This window comes from Rattus norvegicus, chromosome 3 (genome assembly GCF_021556685.1).
Source record: "Rattus norvegicus strain SHRSP/BbbUtx chromosome 3, alternate assembly SHRSP_T2T, whole genome shotgun sequence".
Taxonomy (NCBI): Eukaryota; Metazoa; Chordata; class Mammalia; order Rodentia; family Muridae; genus Rattus; species Rattus norvegicus.
In genome coordinates this window covers 86497562-86519519 of record NC_141536.1, presented here as the reverse complement: position 1 = coordinate 86519519, position 21958 = coordinate 86497562, and the positions used below count along the sequence as shown (strand labels likewise).

At 37.6% G+C, this 21958-nt stretch overlaps 1 long non-coding RNA gene across 4 annotated transcripts in view; it reads left to right on the top strand.

Annotated features, from left to right (window-relative positions):
- The first annotated feature begins 246 nt into the window (after positions 1-246).
- Positions 247-21958, top strand: part of LOC134486295 (uncharacterized) — a 63704-nt gene continuing 41992 nt past the window's right edge. For 2 of the 4 annotated variants that reach the window (XR_015684961.1, XR_015684958.1), the window contains exons 1-3: positions 247-525; positions 9615-9699; positions 14061-14170. This is a non-coding gene — a long non-coding RNA (uncharacterized LOC134486295). The remainder of the gene's footprint in view (positions 526-9614; positions 9700-14060; positions 14171-21958) is intronic. The other 2 variants (XR_015684960.1, XR_015684959.1) reach the window with 2 other exon arrangements.

Here is a 21958-nt window from a genome sequence, read left to right as displayed (position 1 = left end):
GCATACATTTATGGGGCCATTGACACTGATGAACTGAGAATGACCAACATTATAGTCCCCAGATTGGTGCTTTAATACTGGCAAAATCCACCACCCAAGGAAGGTATGTAGTCCTTGAGTAAACACTAGTTTTACAGTCTGTAGAATAATCAGCTTGGAGAGAATTTAGAATTCTAAAGTTCTACCCTTAGAATTAAAAATAAACGTTTATCTCAGGAAGGAGCGTCATAGTCCAGCTCCATTGTTATGTAGAATTTCGAAAGTGGTGCAAAGAAGTGTGTGTATTCGTGGACATCCCCAAGCACATCCAAAACATAAGCCCTGGAATTGGAGAAAACTTCCTTTCATCATAAAACTGCTGTTCAAGTGACTTAGAATGATCACATCGGAAGAGTAAAGTGAGTTCGCTGTGTAGGCACTGAGTATAGTTGACAGGTTTCTTACCGGACATAGGAAGACTTGTGTATGGAAGAGAAGAAGGTCATGTGACCGCATTGCTAACTTTTGACAAAGGGAGAACAGACGGTGAGTCAGAGCTGTAAGGAATGTCATCTTTAAGCAAAGGAAATGGAATTTGCTTAGAAACTTCCATGTGGAGCAGAGAATTACCAATACTTTGTTTTTAGACGTCTTGTGATGGTTTAAGAATGATAAATTTGTACTGCCTTCAGCCACTTAGTGTATGGCAATTTGTGACGGCGGTTGAGGCAAATCATTGTAGAATGGTAAAAACCACATTGACTTTAACCAAGTTGTCAGCTACACCTGCGACAGCCCCTTCAGAAGGCAAGTGAGTAGCAAAGATTGCGTTACTGGCATCTGTTTTACACTAGAAAATGACTTGTTTGAATATAGAGAATTAGCGTTGTCTTCTGAGTCTATCTGCATGTTATACTCCTGTGCAGAGCCTTTGACAGGTGTAAATTGCTCCTTCTTTCCAAACAGGTCTCTGCACCCATTTCAGATGCAGCCTGGAGCAGATCTGATATGCCCTATTTACACAAAGCCTCTTCAGCACCTACCTCATTTATCATATCTATTTACTTATTTTCTTATTTTGGAGAATGAAGACTATAGTGTACTCTGCGCTGGCCTTGAACACACTACGTAGTTTGTAGTGCATCTTGGCCTTGAGCTCTCAATTCTCTGCTTAAGCTTTCCAAATGTTAGAATTACAGTTGTGAATAACCTCACCTAATGACTTTGTCAGTCTTTACTATGGTAGCATCTAATCTATGACTTGCATCAAAATCAGGCTATTATGAAAATGCTGACCAGGATTTAATTTCAGGGGACCCAATTAGAACTTCTTTCACTTGTCTGGTTTTAATTCCTTTATACAGATTACAAATACACAACACTAAAAAAATTAGACTTTTCATCTTGGTTCTGTTATAATTTGAAACCCTTGAAACTCTAAAATTCTGCTTTTTGTGCAATGTATGAGTCATATTGTGGTCATGGTGTCATGTTACTCTTTGATATATATATTCATCCCCACAAAGGCTCAGACTTTCTTTCTCTCTGTCTGTCTGTCTGTCTGTCTGTCTGTCTTCCTTCCTTCCTTCCTTCCTTCCTTCCTTTCTTTCTTTCTTTCTTTCTTCCTTTCTCTTCCTTCCTTCCTACCATTCTTTCCTTCCTCCCGTTCACTTTTTCTTTCATGTATGTGTTATGTGGTGTGTGTGTGTGTGTGTGTGTGTGTGTGTGTGTGTGTGTGTGTGTGTGTAAGGTTATGTTCAGGGGCTTGTACGTGTAAAGGCCAGACAATGTCATTGGGATGTCTTCCTTTATCTTTTCTACTTCAAATATTCTCATGGATTCTGGAACTTACCTAAGTAAATAAATGAATTAGTGGTCAACAAGGCCCTATGATCTACTTGTCTTTTTTCCCCCCAGCATGTATTATACACATTCACTGCTGCCTCTGACTTTAACATGGGTGTCAGGGTTCTGAGCCCAAGTCCTCTTGATTCTGAGTACAAAGTATTTCCTATTCAAGTATGTTTGTAATATTTATCTTTCAATGAGCTAATGGATCCATTGATGTCATGGGCAAAATGGACACTGCATTACAGGTTCCACAGCAAAGATATTACAAATAGTTCAGCTTTATTACAGTTATTATTATCCTCTCATTTTATTTATGTTATATTTTAAAAGCATTTCTTCTGCCATAAAATTACTTAATGAGTATAGCTGGTATTATGGGTAGGGATGCACTTCCATATTTTTAGTTTATCACTTATTTGTTATTTTCTCATTAACATTTCTCCTCTAACAGATGAACAGGCATGGGAATAGATGTTTTGGATACCTGTGGTCATCGTCTAGAAGCAGAAGAGAAGATTATGAAGAGGCCTTGAGAACACAAGGGTCTGGGAAGGTAGCTCTTCCCAGAGGACTGAGCCTTTGATTTGACCCTTGAATGATGAGCTGATGCAATCTCTAGAACAAGGGAGAGTGGTTTTGACCACAGCAGTGTGAGGGTGCACCACAGGTAGTAGAGAGCAGTAACACACAGCAGTTGAAGAGAGAGCCAAGGAGTAAAATAGCACAAAAGTGGATTTAGAGTCACCAGCTTAATGTCTCTAGATATAAAAAAGGTTAGATAGGCAAGGAGAAAAGAGAAGCTGTCCCTGTGGTTCCTCTTAGAACAAGAACATCAATTAATGTGACATAGTTACATGCCTACCACCTCCTTTAATCTCCTTGCAGTGGGGCAGGCCATGCTTTTCCTGGGTTTGCAGGAGAAAAAAAATGCCTGGTCTTACTCTGCTCTTTCTCACCTAGGACCGGTGCAGCTCATTAGCAGGGCAGACTTGTTTTCTATACTGTGTTTTTAGAATTAAATTAAAAAGGGTTTGGGCAGTAAAAAATATTAAAAGTAATTTTAGGAAAGAATTTAATTAATTTAAGTAACATGTATATCAGGACATATATCCAATTAAAGACATATTTGAGGATGAAAACATATACTTGGAAGTCAACTTGGCGTCCATTTCTCCTTATTTTAGGGATAAGACTCCACATTTTGTTAATTTGGATACATTATAATTTTAACACTTTGTTAGTCCAAGCAAAATTTATCTCTATTCAGGTACGTTCATAATTTGTCCAGTTTCTAAATTAACTGTTAATTCTTCATAGTCAGAGAAGTACTTTGGTTTTTGACTTTCGTTATTTTGATCTTGTTGGATGATCTCACAGGCACTCGAGTAGAAGAAGCTTACTGTATTCAGGACAGTGGGGGGGATGCCTCAATAGGCACCTGATTCTTTATCCAGAAGAGGATAACCATAGTCTATAGATGTTGAAGAGTCTAATCAGATGAGACAATTAGAGTTGAGAATAATTTTCTTCATTTTGTCTATTTCTATGTCACTTTGGTTTCTACATGGGGAAGGCAGAATGGGCAACTGTAGACTATCCTACTTTTCTTTTATTGGGAATAGCAACATTCTCCACTTTGTGAGGTAAACGTTTCTGCACTGGTTCAGGGTTGTCACACGAATTCTACGTCCTATACTTAGGAATACTTTTACAAAAGTAAAGCCATGCTTTACAGTCTAATCACATGTCCAATTTACTTTAGCACAGTGTATACACATCTTTGTCAGTAGCAAGATGTTGTGTTTACAAGTAGCCATCATGTAGGGTCATGTTTCAGAATTCAGGCTGAAGAGAAGTGCATCACTCAAATTCCACACATGTGGATAAAACAAGGACATGAGGTTCTTGGTTGTATTCATCTGAAGTGACAGACTAGTTTTCCCCTTTAAGATGAGGTTTCACTAAGGTGCTCTGGCTGGCCTTCAACTTACTATGTAGACAGGTGAGCTTAAACTCACGGGGTTCCGCCTTCTTCTGGCTCCTGAGGGCTAGGATTGAAGGCATGCATCATCAAGCACAGATTGAAGCAACCATCTTATTGGAGATACCATATTCTCAGACAACTTGGATTCATGCAACAAGGCAAAGGAAAAAAATAGAATGAAAAACCTTAGCTTTCTGTCTAAGCTTATCCCCGGTGCTGAGATCCCACCGAGGAAGGCATAAGTTTTGTCTGAACATGTCTTTATAAGAATTAAGACTCCCTGAGAAATTCACTCTGGAGACAATGCCAATTTCCAGAACTCCCCTCAATACACTAGAGTAGCTGTGGTGTTTGAGCAGATTTTGGTGACCGAGGCCATTCCCATGAATATAGATTTTATCATTTAATTCATATCATTTTGACTGCTCAGTGAGTTGGGCACAATGACAAAAGAAATACAGCAGCATTTTAAATATATTACAGGGCTGAAACCTAGTTCTTGGGCTGAAGTTATACTGTGAACTGGTGAAAATAAATTGGAGAATTTGGGACAACAAGTACAAAAACTGACAGGTTCATTATATCTTGAATTTTATACACAGGCTATGAATACTTTTCAAGTTAAAATTTTAACTGCAGAAGTATGAGTCACAACTCCAGTTTAAACTTTTCTCATTAAATTTTTATTCTAAAATGTCATTCTTAGAACAATTAATTATTTCTTAAATTAATGTAATTATGAAATATGCATGTAAGATAATAAAATAACAATGTAATAATCATTATCTACCTTTTCCTACCATCTAGTTGAAGAACTCTACTATTAATATTATAGCATCAACATTATTATAGTTTATAAAATTGACGTTCATAAATAAAAATAACACATCTAGATTTTACATTCATTAAAAAGTTAATCTATGTTCAAAAGTGTTTAAAGATATGTGTAGAAGTGTTGATCATGACCATTGGCCACTAGAAAAATGTTGATCAATATGTCTTTTTAAATTATTTGATAAATATTAGTTACTGATGTTTTAAAATTTCTCATATATATGTTTATATTTGTATCCTGGTAGAATGTCCCAAACGTGCTTTCTTTACACTGATTCTGTTTTCTAAAGGTCAATTCTGCTTTACTTAGAATCCAACGCATACTTTTCTTTCTGGATGAAAGTAAAGTTTTCTTTCAGTATTTGGTTTTAATTCGACCTTGCCACCATACCTCATAATTGTTCTATAAAAAGATAAGACTTCCGTAACACATGAGCAAAAGTAGTCCCTTTGAAAAATAAATAACTTTAATATAACTTTTAAAATTGCCTCTCAAATGAAATGGAACTGTATTGTACTTACAATAGTCTGCCAAACATCTGCTTATGATCACCTTCATTGTTGTATTAAATTCTCAATGTTGGTCTATACTCCAAGTAAACATATTGAGTGATATATCAATTAAACTATGAAACAAAGCACCCTGAAACAATACTATTGATTAATATTACTAATCAGTCAGAAATTGGGGCAGGGCTCACCGGTATGTGATATACTTGTTTGCACTCATTTATGGAGCCACAGTCAGTGCCAAGTTGGCAAGGGTTATCTACTTGAGATAGCCTTTCCTGCCTCAGCTCTCCTCCATGCTGTACATGGTCTCTCATCCCCTCATGCTCTCATGAGCCTGTCCACATGGAAGAAAAGCAAGCAGCTGGGAGAATGCAGAAGTACATGGACAAGGACAGCTTTTGAGCCCACAATTTCAAACTGACATGGCACGTTATTGATCAAAGCAATTCATAGGCCAGCGGCCACATAGCAAATCCAGGGCAGCAGGTAGCAGTGAAGGACTGAATTGCCTTTTGCGTTTTAGCACAGACAATACCCGTTACTTAGTCTTGAGATACATATCGAGATGTTTCTATGTTGTTTTTTGTTTATTTCCAAGCAAAGGAAGGCCTAGGGAGAAGTGTTGGGACTATAAAAGGATGTTTAAACTGCCATTTCCTTTGTTGGCAGCTTTCTCAACATTTAAATGCTAAGAGGCCTTAAATTTCTTCACAGTAATCTTTGCTTGAGAAGCTTGACATTCTTGTGCTACAATCTAAAAGGGAAAACTAATATTTGCACAGGGGCTTGTTTTCAGTTGCCAGATGTCTACACTTAAATTTTTATTTTCAAGATAGACTCTTGCCACGTTGACTTGGTTCAAGCCGTCTTCTTGCCTCAGACATCTAGAATCCTGGGAGTAGAGGCATGGAGCACCATGCGCAGCCCCTGCGCTTTAATTTAATTTTACTTTCCTTAGTATATGTCAGACAGTTATATGTGGTTATTCATTCATTTGTACGGTAACCACCATCGTGACACATTTTGGCTACTCTTTACTGAAAGTATATTTCCTAACAGATTAACATATATTGGAGACAAGGATTCCTTGTGTGCAATTCCTTACACGATCGTCCATTTTTGTCCCATGCTCATTGTTACCTGCACTGAGACCTGCTGTTGCCTCTGAGCTGGCAATGTTTGAATTGGCTCTTGTTTACCCTTCTGATCCTCCATCAATCAGGCTGTCAGTATAGACGTTTACATTTACATAATTAATGGCAATCCTTCTTCGTGTCAGTTCAGTTTGCGCTATGACCAACGATTTCATTTACACTCTGGTGACCTTCCAAATTCCACTTCTGTTGATTTGATCTTTAGGTTCTTCAAGTTCAAGCGACACTGTCCCTACATGCTTAGAGAAGTGTTTTCCAGACCCTGGGCCAGTCCAGTTTCTGCTGATGCTTTTGCTTATATTCATTACCTCAGCTCTTCATTTAATATCTTATTGATTTAACAGTGTTTGCTCTAATATTTTCACATTCCGTGAGCTTGTCTCTTTCTCTTTGGAAGGTCTGGGAGGGTGTGCTGCTTGTTTCAGACAACTCTTGAAATCCTGAGAATGTTGGTGCCCATATGATGCCATCTAATTTGGATGGAGCTGATTGATCAAGTTCAACTTCCCTTCCTTTTGGTCAAATAAATATTTTGCATATGTTCTAAGTGTAATTAGTGGAATTAACTGCTCATTAGGCTATAGTGACTGAATATTCTTTTTATGTTTTTGGATAGAGAAAGTCTCTGTTTAGCCATTTATTCAATGATGGTCAAAAACTCGAGGTTATAGTTGTATGTGTGAAAAGACTTAGATTTTATAAGTTTAGAAGTTCATTACTTTGTCTGCTTAGTGTTTGTAGGGGAAGGAAAATTATTTTCTCTCTGCCCCTCTATGTTCTTCACAGGAATGATTAAAACATTATAAAAAAGATAGATTTACTAGTGGATAAAAAGTTGATTAATACATACCTCATCCAAACACAGGAAATACATAGGGAAAATATTTTAAGTTAGCTTAGAATCAAAACTAAAATAGCATCTCCAGTTAAAAACAAAAGGAGACAGAGGTGTGTGGACAACCCATTTTGTGCTATTTTTCATTACCATTACTAATACCTAAGGGAGGTATTTTATGCAGAAAACTGGTTATTTTGTCTCATTGCTTCATGGGCTTCAAATGATGATCAGCTTTGCTATCTCAGACCTGTGACAAGCTGAGGCATCCTCTCAGGAGACCATGCATGAAGAAGATTATTGCGTCTTGTGGTGAGATGTGACGTGGATGCCGGTAAAGGGGTTGGCTCCAGTTTTCCATTCAAAAGCGTGATTATTTGATCAGAGCATCTCCAAACAGACTTTACCCCTTAGAGATTCCATGAGTCTCTAATAGTCACATGGTTGTGACTTAGCCTCTATCCATATGTGTGTTCAAATGTACCCAAGTTAATATACACGTTTATCACAAGGCTTTCAGCTTGCTTTCTATACAGACAAGAGTTGTCATTCCATCACTATTCTCTTTTTTTGGAATAGGGTATAGTTATTCTCACAAGTGGAGAATAGTTAGTCTCCCTTAATAGACTTTAGTTATTATTCCAAAAGGAAAATGCTAAATTATTTTCAAAGTGTTTTCTTTGTTAGATTTTCCTCAAAATTATCAGCTCAAAATAATCTTTATCTAGTAAAGCACCAGTATATTATAGTAGCATATTCTACTTCTTTACATATTTTGTTACACCCCTGAAATGTGCCTGCTATTTAAAACCATGTTTTGAGCAAGGAAGACAGAGTCAAGCTCCAGTTATGTTTTTTTTTCTTCCAAGTATGATCCTCAATTTATTCTTTTGTAAACCATACAAACTTTATACTCATGAAGTTCTGGTGACATAAAATACATGTATCTGAACTTATTACATAATGCAAATTGCATGGAACATATGAAAACTTAGGAAAATATATCTTTGCAAAAACACCAAAGGCTGTGTCTTTCAGGGCAATCTTTCTGTTTTGGTCTGGTTGGCTTTATTCTGGAATTTTGACATTTGTTTTCCTGATCCACATTTGACCTTGCTGTTTCTGGAGGTAACAATGAGTGAATTCAATCTGGATTGAAGAAAGAGTATGGAAAAATAGGAAGTAACTTCTACCCTGCCATGCCATGCCCTGAGCCAAGTATGAACCCAGCTTTATGCCTTATATTTAAAGAGTGGTTTTACTCTGTTTGATAAAACTGATAATAACATTCTCTTGGAGACAGGGGAGGAGGAATAGGGTGAGGAACTGTCAGAGGGCAGATAATGACTAAACTGGAAAGATTAAAAATATTTTTAAATATTTATTTTACTTATATGAGTACACTGTAGCTGTCTTCAGACACACCAGAAGAGGGCATCGGATCCCATTACAGATGGCTGTGAGCCACCATGTGGTTGCTGGGAATTGAACTCAGGACCTCTGGAGGAGCATTCAATGCTTTCAACTGCTGAGCCATCTCTCCAGCCCCGAGTAAAAATACTTTTAAAAATCTGATAATGGATCCAACATCTGTGCAAGAAGGCTCTTCTTCACATGCAATGTATGGAAGGAAACATTTACTCCCTCAGAGGGCTTGACAAATAAAACAAACTGATAGTAGGGGTCAGCAGGAATAAAAAAGATATACAAGTTTATTAATTATGTGTTCAGGGAACTCAGAGGAAAACCAAAAGACCACAACAGAGCCAGACAGATATAGAGGTGGGAAACACTCTTCTTAGAAAGGATAGGAGAAAATAGACAACCAACAAAGAGTAAAGGATTTAGTTAGAAGATGAAATGCTGTTGGAGTATTAGATAATGACCTGTGATGTATTCTGTCTGAGCAGCTTGTCTACATTAATTCTCCTAAGATCTGATTTTCTGGATTCATGATTTATCCTGATAGGGAATATTTAAGAATATATAAGTATCAAGACTTAATTCAGCTTCAGATGGTTAAGAAGAGCTCAGAATGGAAAACTCTTCACCGTATCTACAATTTCCCATGTACCCTTAGACTAAATCACCCAACAAGGACAAAACATAGTTTAAAGAATCATCCCCTAAAGCATTTCTGAGAAAAAGAGGCTTTTCTGGGGAAGGACTCTGGAAAATGAAATGAATACTGCAAGGGACTAGAGACAAAAAACCTCAGATTGCAGTAGAATTATTATACCTAAAATTTGAAGCATTTGAAGAAACCTAAAGTGATAGAAATAGATCAAACACTTAATGAAAAAGGAAATCATTCAAATTGCCATATGCAGCAACTAAATAAACTACTTCCTTCTTCGAGATTTAGATATTTTACCATAAAACTAGGGTGCTGTTTTCTTAATCGTAAATTGATTTACTCCTTTGTCTTGCCCTGATTATTATTATTTTACTTTCTAATGCACAGGCATATGTTACCATATTAAGAATGTCTACAAAGTCTTTGAAGCAAATCAGGGGTCCATTCAGCATCACTGTTGATAGAAATCATGGTAAGTATGATTTAGCATGCTTCCAAGAGCTGCAGTAAATATGCTGAGCCAAATTCCTAGGGCATCTGAACCACAACTTGGCAGAAAGCTCGGCCTTCTTCCAAAACCACTAAGTGTTACCTTTGTGACCTGACTGTGTTAATTATGAGTTGGACACTATGGGAGGTGCATCAGCTCATTGATAGCATTGGGGTGAGTCCAAACTTGCTTTCTGGGAGTAAGAAAGCCTGGAAAAGAAGCAGTCTTTACTTCATTAGAAAATGTGTGTGCTTCTTTATGTGTTCCATATATGTGACCAGCATTCAGGTGAAAACAAATCCCTGAAACATGGATGTGAGTATCAGGAGACATTTCTGGTATTGGGTGGCTATTTGGCAGTCTGAACCAATACGCTGAAGGAATTGATAACATGCCTGACTCAGTAGGATAGAAAACAAAAGATCTTGACATTTATCTTATTTTTCCCTTCTAAACATAAGCTTTACAATAGTATGATATGATCTAGAATTTCCTTTAAAATGACAAAATATAGGATAACAGCACTTCTTGTACTCATGCTACAGAAGAGAACAAATCAGGAGAAAGTCTAAAGGTAGGGTGTAGGAAATATCTGTTTCATAACTGAGTCTCTTGAGACCTATTGTCTTTTCAAAGTACTCAAACATACAGGATACATGAACACATGCACATTCATAACACTTTTTTTACATACACAGTGTTAATTCACTTTACATTATGGCAATCAAAGTTTAGATTTTGAAAGTTAAATGGAAATATTTGTTACATTGGTTTGGGTAAATAAAGAGTGTTAATAGGTGTTGCCTTATTGCATGGTAAAAGTACCATCTAAGAATCTAAGATTGCATAGCATGTTCTCTTAGTTAAGAGAGGGAGAGGACGAAGGAGTGTGTGTGTGTGTGTGTGTGTGTGTGTGTGTGTGTGTGTGTGTGTGTGTGTGTGTGAGAGAGAGAGAGAGAGAGACAGGGGGGGCGGGGAGGGAGATGATTGTCATGTACCTTTCTACTTTATTTTCATTCTTTCCCCTCCTACATTGCCTTTTTTTGTAATCCCTGGCCTTCCCAAGCTCTTTCCATCCCTCCCCATTTATCACATGTATTTTTAATCACTCCTATTTAGTCTCTCCTGATAGATGTCATCCTTCTCTCTCACGATCCTCCTCCTTTGCTTTCATCACTAACACACACAAAATTTCAAGGTTGACAATTGCATAATTTTGGTTACGAATCACCGAATTCTACCTCATTACAACTATTTAGGTCTGCTCATACTAATGAGAGTTGTATTTGGTGTTTCTAGGCTGTTTTGTGCTCCGTGTTGCTCAGGAGACCAGGAAGCTTACAATAAGATGGATGGCATAACAGTAGTAATCTTATATAGGAAACAACATACAATTAGGTAAAAATTATATAATGGGCTGCTAAATGGGGCATAGCTGAATACACTTTGCAAGTATTTAGTGTAAGAGCAGAATTTATTATGTGGAAATGGTGAACATTAAAAGCTAATATTTCTACTTAAAATTCTTTCTCCTCCTTTTACATTCCTCAGAAAGCTAATAATACCAAGGAGAGGGACTGGAAAGCAGCAAACAGAGGTGAGGGAGACTGGTGCTCAGGATTTAATCATACGCAAAAGTACATTAATTTTTTTGGAAATTTTCTTTGTGCGTTATTTTCTTGGCACTTACAAAATAAAACAAGTGACAGACTGACAAAGGGGGTTGTCAGGACAGCCAGAATTTAATGCTAGAAAAAAAATAAAATATGAGCAGTGCATAATCAACCTGCTCCAAGCAAGCTTAACTACTCGAGAGTTTTACAGGAAGTTGTATTTGTAGGTTTCCATAGTGCGAGTGCTATATTTATATTTTCTATAAATCAAGTCTGTCATCTGTACACTTGAACTAATTAGGGAGAAATCAGATATTTCAAACAGGAGGATTTAAACATAATAAATGAATACAATTTTCAATCATTTGTATACTCTTGAAAACATCCCTGTTAATGTCTCTCTAGTGTGATGAATATATGAATATATATATATATATATATATATATACATATATATATATATTCAGCATCCTTCATCTCACTGGAAGGATTATGGTTTTCTGTTTCCTTGTGGTCTATCTTGGGCAGTTTGTTTGGATGGAATTTATAGTATGCCAATGATATATGTAAGCATTTTGTAGCCTACACCATTTCATGTCCCAGCTAGTTTTCAGGTTATGTACTATCAATGCTGTGAGTCCAACAAAGGAATGATACCTGCCAATTACCAATTCAATAGAACTGTGAAGTTATAAAAAGAGGGTCTTGATATACACATACTTAACAACAAAAAGTATTATATAAGACCTTGTGGATATTAACCTAAAAGCTTGAATTACCCAAGATACAATCCATAGACCACATGAAGCTCAAGAAGAAAGAGGACTGAAGTGTGGATGCTTCGGTTCTTCTTAAAAGGGGTAGCAAAAAATATTCATAGAAGGGGATATGGAGACAAAGTTTGGAGCAGAGACTGAAGGAAAGGCCATAAAGAGCCATCCCACCGGGGTATAAAGCCCATATATATACAGCCACCAAAACTAGATAATATTGATGAAGCCATGAAGTGCATGCTGACAGGAACCTGATACAGCTGTCTCTTGAGAGGCTCAGCCAGATTATGTCAAATACAGAGGCGAATGCTAGCAGCAAACCATTGAACTGAGAATAGGGTCCCTAATGGAGGAATTAGGGAAAGAATTGAAGGAGCTGAAGGGGCTTGCAACCTCATAAGAACAACAATACCAACTAACCAGAGCTCCCAGGGACTAAACCCCTACCTAAAGACTACACATGGACAGACCCATGGCTCCAGCTGCATATATAGCAGAGGATGGCTTGTTCAGCCCCAATGGGAGTGGAAGTCCTTGGTCCTGCCAGGCTGGATTCCCCCAGTGCAGGGGAAGGTCAGGGAGGGGTGAGAGGTGGGAAAGCAGGTGGTCGGGGATGGCGAACACCCTTATAGAAGAAGGAGAGGGGGATGGGATAGGCAACTTATGGCCCAGAAACCCAGAAAAGGAATAATATTTGAAATATAAATTGAATAAACAAACAAACAAACAAACAAACAAACAAATAAAACAAATAAAAGAACTTGCCAAAGCCACAAGAGTCCTTTCACCAGGAATTGTGAATCCTGTCAGTTTTTTTCTGGAGAAATATAACATGCATGCACGCGCATGCGCGCGCGCGCGCGCGCGCGCGCACACACACACACACACACACACACAATACAGTTTTTTTCACATTTAAACCCAGATCAAAATACGATCATGCATTCTTACATAAAATATTCTTCCTATGTGATCCTTTCTTTTACCTCAGATTGTCAATATAAAGTAGACATCTAAATTAGTTTTAAGATGGATGTTTAGACTTCTGAGCAAATGGAGGTTTCTCTCTTCACTGGATGTTTTAATTGAAAATACCCATGGCTCAATATTCTCTTTATATCGATTTCAGTTGAGATTGTCACAGGTAATGTGGATTGTTTCATGATAGGAATGGGCAATCTGAAAACCCATCATATTTATTGAAGAGGAAACAGATTAATACCAGACCCAACCTCAGTGGAGATCATACATCAAAAAAGAATATGTACAGCATTTTGGTACACATGTATGTATATATAAATACATTCACTGTGCAAAGTAACAGGTTTAAATGAAGATATTTCTATACATGCATATAGTGTTCTTTGTCCATATGTACCTGTGTCCTGACTTCCTCTTTTATTTCCTCTGCTCCTCTCCCATTTTCCTACTCATTCTGCCAATTGTTTTGTTTCATGTTCTATATTTAAATGTGATTTTATGTATCTATGAAAAATCTAGGATGTAAAAATGAAAAACACACAAAAGTATTTGTCTTTCTAACTTATTTAACTTAAAATAGTTTTAGCCAATTTTACCCAGTTTCAGGAAAATGGTACAATTTGATTTTTATTCCAAAGTAAAACTTCCTTATATATTATATAAAATATATTATATATACATATATTAATACATATGTATACACCCATATATCTATACACATATACGCACAAATATATACATGGCACAGATTATATATACGTGTGTGTGTGTATGTGTGTGTGTGTGTGTGTGTGTGTGTGTGTGTTTGTGTGTGTGTATGCCACAGACATTTTACCTAGGCTGAATCCACAATTGCCTGATATTCTCTAACTGGATAGCTCTTCAAGTCTATAGAACATTATATTTTATTTTTACTTATTGGTGTTTGTGTGTCAATGTATGTCAATATGTGTTTGCATTGTATATGTGTTTTCAGGTACCCACAGAGAACAGAAGAGTTACTGGATCTCTTGAATCAGGAGATGCAGGCAGTTGTGAGCCACCCTACATGTGCTAGGAATCAGACTCTGGTCTTCTGAAAAATCAGTAAGTGCTTTGAGCAGCTGAGTCATTGCTCCAGACCTTAGGTTTATTTTTAAGGTGTATTAAAGAGAGTGTGGGTTATATATCCTACACTGAACCACATTTGTTCTCTCACACTGGACAGAATTTGCAGAATATGCTTCCATTTCTGAAATTATTTGAATGCTTTTACATGATGTGCCATTGTGAAAAAAATGGAATATGAACTTACATCTCTAGATAATTGTCTTTGATTACTCAAAAAACAAAAAAACAAAAAAACAAAAAAACAAAAAAAACAACCAACCAAACAGAAACCCCAACAAAACAAACTATCTGTAGTGTTGGCATTTTGGGGGGGGATAGTTCTTCCTATATTTTCTGATGTTTTTCCTGTAATGCTAAGTGTCTTATGCAGGTAACATGATCCAAATATTGAAGTAGAAGTTTGTCTAATTAAAAGTACTGAGACAATGGTTTCTCAGTAGAATCATACTGTGCAGAATTGAAAGGAATTTTTGTTTGTAAAGAATTATGACATGGCAAAAGAGATCCTTTCTTGGAATAGATAACCCTTTATCACCCTTATTCTGGCTGAGGAGTCTCTTCTTTATCAGTCGGTGAACGGACAGGAGTTTCTATTACAGAGTTTGAATCCTGCCTGCAAGAAAAAGGTAGAAAAAGAGGTTTATATCCTTATCAAAAAACTAGCCTGTTCAGTGGGGACCATATGGATAGAATTTCTCTTGCACCATCTAATGTGAGTTTTAGTCTATTTGTCCTTGATAACTATCTATCACTTACCATGGAATTGGAATAGATTGCTGGGTTTGCCATATATTTATAAACTGTACCAAGAATAGGATAATGGGATCTTGAAGAAGCCTACTGATTGACTTTAATTCTCTTGGAAGGAAAGACTGGCAGTAGTTGGGAAGGGCTTTTATGGTGTGCATGAAAGTATCCTCTCAATGGCTCTCGTAAGGAAAGCTTTTTTGGCTAGTTTACTGCGTCACTGGAAGGTTATTGGATCTTGAGCACTCTGATTTAATTCACGAGTTGACCTACTTACAGATTCATAATGTGGTAGTATAGAGACCTGTTAGCAACTCTGAAAGTGAGGGCTAACAGGAGGAAGTTGATCATTCAAATATCTTACCCTTGGCTCTTCCTAACCATCACGAAGCAAGTAGTTCCAGACCAACCTACTCTTTTTAACAGTTTCTCAGCCTTATCACAGGACCACAACAATGAAACCCTTGAAGTGGGGCACCTGAAACCACAGATTAAGAAAACCGTCTTTTTGTCTGTTTTTTGATGTATTTGCCTAATATAGGAGTGTCAATCATAGAACAATTACAATAAAGCCATCCCATTTTGCAACTAGTCAGTTAACCTATTCAAGCAATTTCCCCCTATTTTCTTTCTTCCCTTGAAAAAAAATATGGCAAATATGCAACTACAGTGACTTCGTTACATTTTTGTGATTACATTGTCCACTTTGATAGGCATATAATTCACAACTGAAATAAAAGGTTGTCAGCATTGGTAAGGAAGACTGCTGGGATGGAGAGAGGGCTCGATGAGTAAACACTTTAGCTGTCAAGCCTGATAATGCAAACTTAAATCCAGTCCGCAAGGTAGAAGGGAATTGACTCAGGTTGTCCTCTCACCTTCACGAGGACACCGTGGAACACTCATGTGTGTCTGTACATACACATGTGCATGTGCGTGCGTGTGTGCGTACACACACACACACACACACACACACACACACACACACACACCACGAAACATGAAATAAAAAGGAAGGCCTACTAAGACATCCAGAACATTAAACAAGAGTCTGCCTAAATAAAACATGATTCAATTCTGCTATACATATTGATATTTCTTGTCCTTGGTAGGAGAAATGACAGTGCTCTCCAAGGCACTATTAAAAGGATGAAATTACAAACCCTATTAAATATATACCTGACCTTGGCATTCTTATGGCCATCATATATTATAGGAGGGTTATCCCTGAAACAGATGCACTGAAAGTCCCGTTTCTATCAATATGTATGTACTTACAACAGGGTCGGCCTGGCATTCCTGCGGCAGATTGTGCTGATGTACTGGGATAATTTCATTCACTTGTTTATACAAGGTTTAAATTAGATTAGTAAGTGCCTGGTGTCCCTCTTTCAAACTTGCAGGTTATATCTATATTATCTCTAAGGAGTTGCATAAAAAGCAGTGAGCTGGCCTTAGATAATTCACCTCAAAAGTCTTGTTAAGGTTAGAAGGCCACTAGATGTCCCATCAGCTGGGCAACACTCTTTTTTTTTTTTTTCTAGAGCTGGGGACCGAACCCAGGACCTTGCGCGTGCTAGGCAAGCGCTCTACCGCTGAGCTAAATCCCCAACCCCAAACTGGTCCAGACACATTGGTCACACACCTTTGGTTTTTTTTTTGTTTTTGTTTTTTTTGTTTTTTTTGTTTTTTTTTGTTTTTTTTTTTTTTTTTCGGAGCTGGGGACCGAACCCAGGTCCTTGCGGTTGCTAGGCAAGCGCTCTACCACTGAGCCAAATCCCCAACCCCAACACTCTTGATCACAGGCAAAAAAAGGCTCCTGTTGTTCATAAAAGCAGGCAGGTTGGGGCAGAGTCCTGTGTTTAGAAGAATTTATTACTTTATTTTGTAGCTTCTTGTTTCTAGTTTGAGACCTTGGGTATTCAGATGAATTTATTTCCAAACTGTATGATGTGGATAGCTCTTCACATATCTTAATGTGTACATGAACTCAATGGAGTCTTTGTTAGGACTCTTCTTATTCAGTATGTGTGAGTATGTCCTAGAGTCCTCATTTCTGAGAAGCCCTCTCATAGTTCTACTCTGGCCTCTCCTACTATACTTTATCTCTCTTCAACCAAGCTTCTGTAAATAACTAATTGCTATGTAAGAAACATATTTCATCATGATTAATACTTCCAAAGCTTGGGATTTCTTATATGTTTATTTGGCAGTGATTTATGGTCCTGATACAGAAACCTAACTTTCCCCCCCCAGCAAAAATCTATTGTTTGTAACTTCTTTACACTCTATTTAGTGTTATATTTAAAGAGAAACAATCTGTCCATGAAAAGGCAAAAAAGGATACTATTAGTGGGGGATGTAGAAAATTATTATTTCACAGTAGGTTCTAGTTCTTTCTCCATACTGTAATAATTCAGAGAGCTCAGAAACTAGTTAGCCTACAGGATGCCCAGTTTAATGTGAATTTAAGACACATAATAACTTTTTTGCATTATTCACGTGCTTCATTTAACACTTGGGCCATAGAGAATTTGTTTTGTTGGTAACAACTGATTGTATTGACTAAAATTATTTTGTCTGAGGGAAAATTTAAATTATCTTTAGCACAGGTTAAATGCGGGCTGTGTTAAACATGACAACTTTGATACCCCTGGCAGTCCTGTAAGTCTGCACTGCTAAAGAGTGTTGTTCTGTTCTGTCAAGACAAATCAAAGGGTGACAGTCATTTCCTATTTCCTGTTCCTGTATTCTCCTGCCACATGGCTAATTTGTAAATGAAATGAATTTTAAGTCGAAGCAGTGAAAATATGCCAAAGTATTCTAGGACTTGCTATATATTTAGATGCCATTCTGTGGGCTATGACCCTAATTTCCATACTAGGAGAATCAAAGTTTCTGAGAGGAACTCATAAACTAAAACATCCTAAAAATCATAAACAAGACTTTAATTTCCCTCTAAAATATTTATGTGTGACAAAAACATATGTAAGATTTTGATGTTGAAGGAAAAACAAACAAGCAAAATCCCCTTTCCCTTTACCAACTTAAGTTCCAATGTAGATGAAGCCTTGAATTAACTAATGGTAGAATAAGAAAAAAATTGATTTGTCAAGTTGAAAGACCCACCCCATGAGTCTTAACTCAGAGCTGCAACAGGCTTGAATGAGCCCAGGCACGCCCAGATACCTAGGGCCGAGTCACCATTAAAACTAACAGACCATAAAAGGAAAGGAATACAGAACAGACTAGGAGTACCAGATCTGGCAGGAAGGGATAAGCCCCTAGCCCCCAACATTCAGGACGTCCCAGCCCGCACGTACTCTTTTACCATGTTACAACCTCATTCGAATATGATTCAAACCTGCCAATGTGTGTAGCTATACCTTATTACCTCATCATGTGAAATAACCAATCATATGTGAACATGTCTATATGCCTCGTTTAAATCCACCAATCCCCGTAACTATGCATCTGCTTCTCTATGCCTGCTTCTGCTTCCCCAAACCCTATAAAAGCCCCATGCTGGAGCTGCTGGGCGCGCAAGTCCTCCGAAGAGACTGTGTGCCCGCAGGTACCTGTGTTTTCCAATACACCCTCTTGCTGATTGCATCCGAGTGGCCTTGGCTTGGTCATTGGGCGCTTGGGGTCTCCTCCTGAGGGAAAGGTCCTCTCCGGAGGTCTTTCAAAGTATGAGTGCTTGATGGATACTCCTTGGATTATTATCAGGTTACTTACCACTCTTTCCAAAATATTGTAAATTGGAAATGCACTCATTACACCTGACCTATCAACCCAGCTTAGTGTATTCTACCTAACTGTACTTAAAACACAGTTGTCTATAGTTAAGGACAATCATCCAACACAAAGCTATTTGATACTAAGAATTGACTGTCATGCAACATACTCAGTGTCTTACTGAGAGTGAAATGCAGAAGGTTATTTTTGTTCTCTACAGTTTCTAATGAGCGCATAGCTCTCATGTTATACTAAGGTCACAAAGGACTAAGCACAACTTTCATTGTAATTGGAACAGGAGTTTATATATCAGACTAACAGAAGTTGGCTGGACCAGTGGGGAAGTGTAGAGTTCTCTTTAGTCTTTACACCAAAAATGCTAATAGGCACTAGCCCTCCTGCACTGTGAATGTCTGGGGAAGGGTTTATAGCAGCTGGATTCACACCTCTCCATGCAAAAGGTTAATCTCCCAAAGTGGAAACTCACAGGAGGCAATGTGAAAGGTGGCTGTATGTTAGGGAGGATATGCTTTAATTACATAACTGAAGAAGAGAAAGGTTCTTTTCTGGTTTCTTTTTCTGATTTCTTCAACAGTTTTCAGTTGTGAGTAACTCATAAAAGTCTGAACTCTTATGGTAACTATAAGAATATTTTAGGAAGCAAATACGTAGGCATTATATAAAAAATAAAAAATAAAACAATGTTCCCATTAGATAGTATCTGTTACACCATACAGAGCAGAACTGCAGTAAGTGAAAAGGAAAGGGCTACCAGAAAATGATACTTGTCCTCATCACTGCAGGATGAAAGCAGGGAGGGTGGAGTGAGCACAGCAGGTTGTGAGGAATGCGATAAACACTGCCTTGCAGATAAAACCCCAGATGCTACTAAGTAGGCAATTGCAGCTTGTAAGCTAGCCCATCCCTATGTCCAGCCATCCAAGCCTTTTAGTGGTTAGAATTTATGAAATGAAGTACATTTAACATGGAGCTATTTCATCTATAATTTACTCTTATAGAAAAAGTCCTTCTAATTACAAGGACACTCAGGTATGAAAGAAGTCCTGAAGGAGTAGAAAGACGAATTTGGTTATTAAATATAACTTGAAGGAGATGTTTTTCCTTTCAAAATGAGGTAATTCATCCTTCAAGCCTTGCACTGAACTCTGAGAAAGAGCTTCAAAGTGATTGTGAAACAAAACATGGTGCTCCCACTAATTCTGTAATATCATCAAAATGATTCTGAAATGATTCTGTTTGTAATGGCAACTATTGGTCTCAGCATAAGACTCTCCTTCTGGGACATTTTCATAACTAAAATCTGTTAACATAGAACATAGAGTCTTATCTGTGAGAGAGTTGCTCTAGACCCCTGTAAAGCGAAATCTTCTGATGTTCAAGCCCCTTTTATAAAATGAGAGAGTGAGTATAACCCCTACAATCCTCCTACAGATATTAGATATTTCCAGATTACTAATAATACCTGATACATTTGGAAGAACTGTACAAGAAAAAAGAAGTATATTGAATAGACATAACTTTCTGTTTTCATGTATTTTTGACTATTGGCAGAATGCATGAGAATAGACTACTGTTCAAAACATTCAGATACGCAAACTCCACTCAGCAGCCAAGTAGTTTCCCCCACCTTAATTTTGTGTATAAGTGCTGTCTGGCCACTTGACAGATTATAGGGGGTTTTTGTTTGTATGTTGGATTTTTTGCTTTGTATATCTGTTTTTTTTTCAAATTTGTTCCTATTTAGATTGTTACCCATTTCTGCAAAACATTTTTATAAGCTTAGAATACCCTTAAATCAAATTAGCTATAATTTTGTCTTTTGATAGTTTCACTGGTTTGGTCCCCCGAAACATTAACAGAAGATAAGCAAAATTAATTGAGTTTATTTACTTTTACGACTTGGAGCCTCATAAGGAGATGAATACATAAAGAAGTGGCTGATCCCAGCTCTGTTTATACTAGGACTAGTGCACAGAAGAGAGACAGGGGGAAGCAGGGTGCTCTAAAGACAGTCCAATCTGAGTGTTAACCTAACAGAAACAGCAAGCCTGTCGCTCAGGTTCCTCTGTATGCTATCTTCATTTTTGATGAAAGGATGCTCATTCTCTAGCTGTTTCCTCCAGGCTGGACAGGAACCTGCAGCAGAGCAGCTGAAGCGTCTCTGAGGAGTATCACCGAGCTATCAGGAAGTTGAGCCCCTTCATGATCTCTTGTAGATATTAGAGGCTCGCAAGGCTTCTGAGGCCTTTCTAGAAGCCACTCTCCACTCCCTGTACTCTAATCATCAGCACTTAAGAGGCTGGGGAGTTGGGATGGTGCATTTTAGTAGGATGACTGCTAGTAAGTGCTTAGGGGACTTCCTAGTTGTGAATCCACAGAAGAGTCACCTGTGCTTTGTGAGTAACCCTAATGAACTCACTCGTTCTGTTCACAGAGCAGGGTTTATATGAAATCCTTTCTTTAGTCTGTAGGTGCTCTTTATATAGGAGTAAATAACATTTCTTTACATTTTTCCAGGAAATGTCATGCAGCTATGCACCTGGGTATGAAGAGAGCACCTTTCAAGTCAGAACTTTATTATTTCCTTTGGGGGTGAGGAGCCACAGGCACCTTTGCACATCTGCTGTAATGCTATCAGTTTGAAGTGCTCAGTATGTCACAGTGCAATGTTCTGGGGTAGCATATACTGCTGCACACTATCCACAAAATCATAGAAGTTCACTCTAACCTTATCTGCCTTGGCAGAACCGGGAGGGGGATGGAAATGCCATGTTCCTTCTTACCTGATTGCATTATCACAGATTGTTTTGATCTTCATTTGATAAAAGTCAAACCTAAATGGGACAAATGGACTAGTTGAGAAATATTTTGTTAAAATTTATGAAAAGGTTAAGATTTGAATTGTAAATGCCTAAAAACCAGCAAATTACTGATAGTATTTTGGATCATGTGTTCAGATGTTTTCTCTTGAGAATATAGAATGATAAGTTCTTGCCTTAGGAACTATTTATATACATTATTTATTATCTGCTCTGGATTTGATCATTGATGAATAATGAAAGCCTGTGCCTTGTGACTTTTACTTACAGAATGAATTCACCTTTAATCACTACCATACATGCTGGGTTTTCTTAGTTATTCTCATCCCTTTTTTATTGAGGAATGGTTTTGTTTTTATTTATCTTTATAGACAATTACCATTTTTAGAACATATTAAAAACCTTTCCTAAGTGTTTACTTGACTCTGTTCTCAAATGC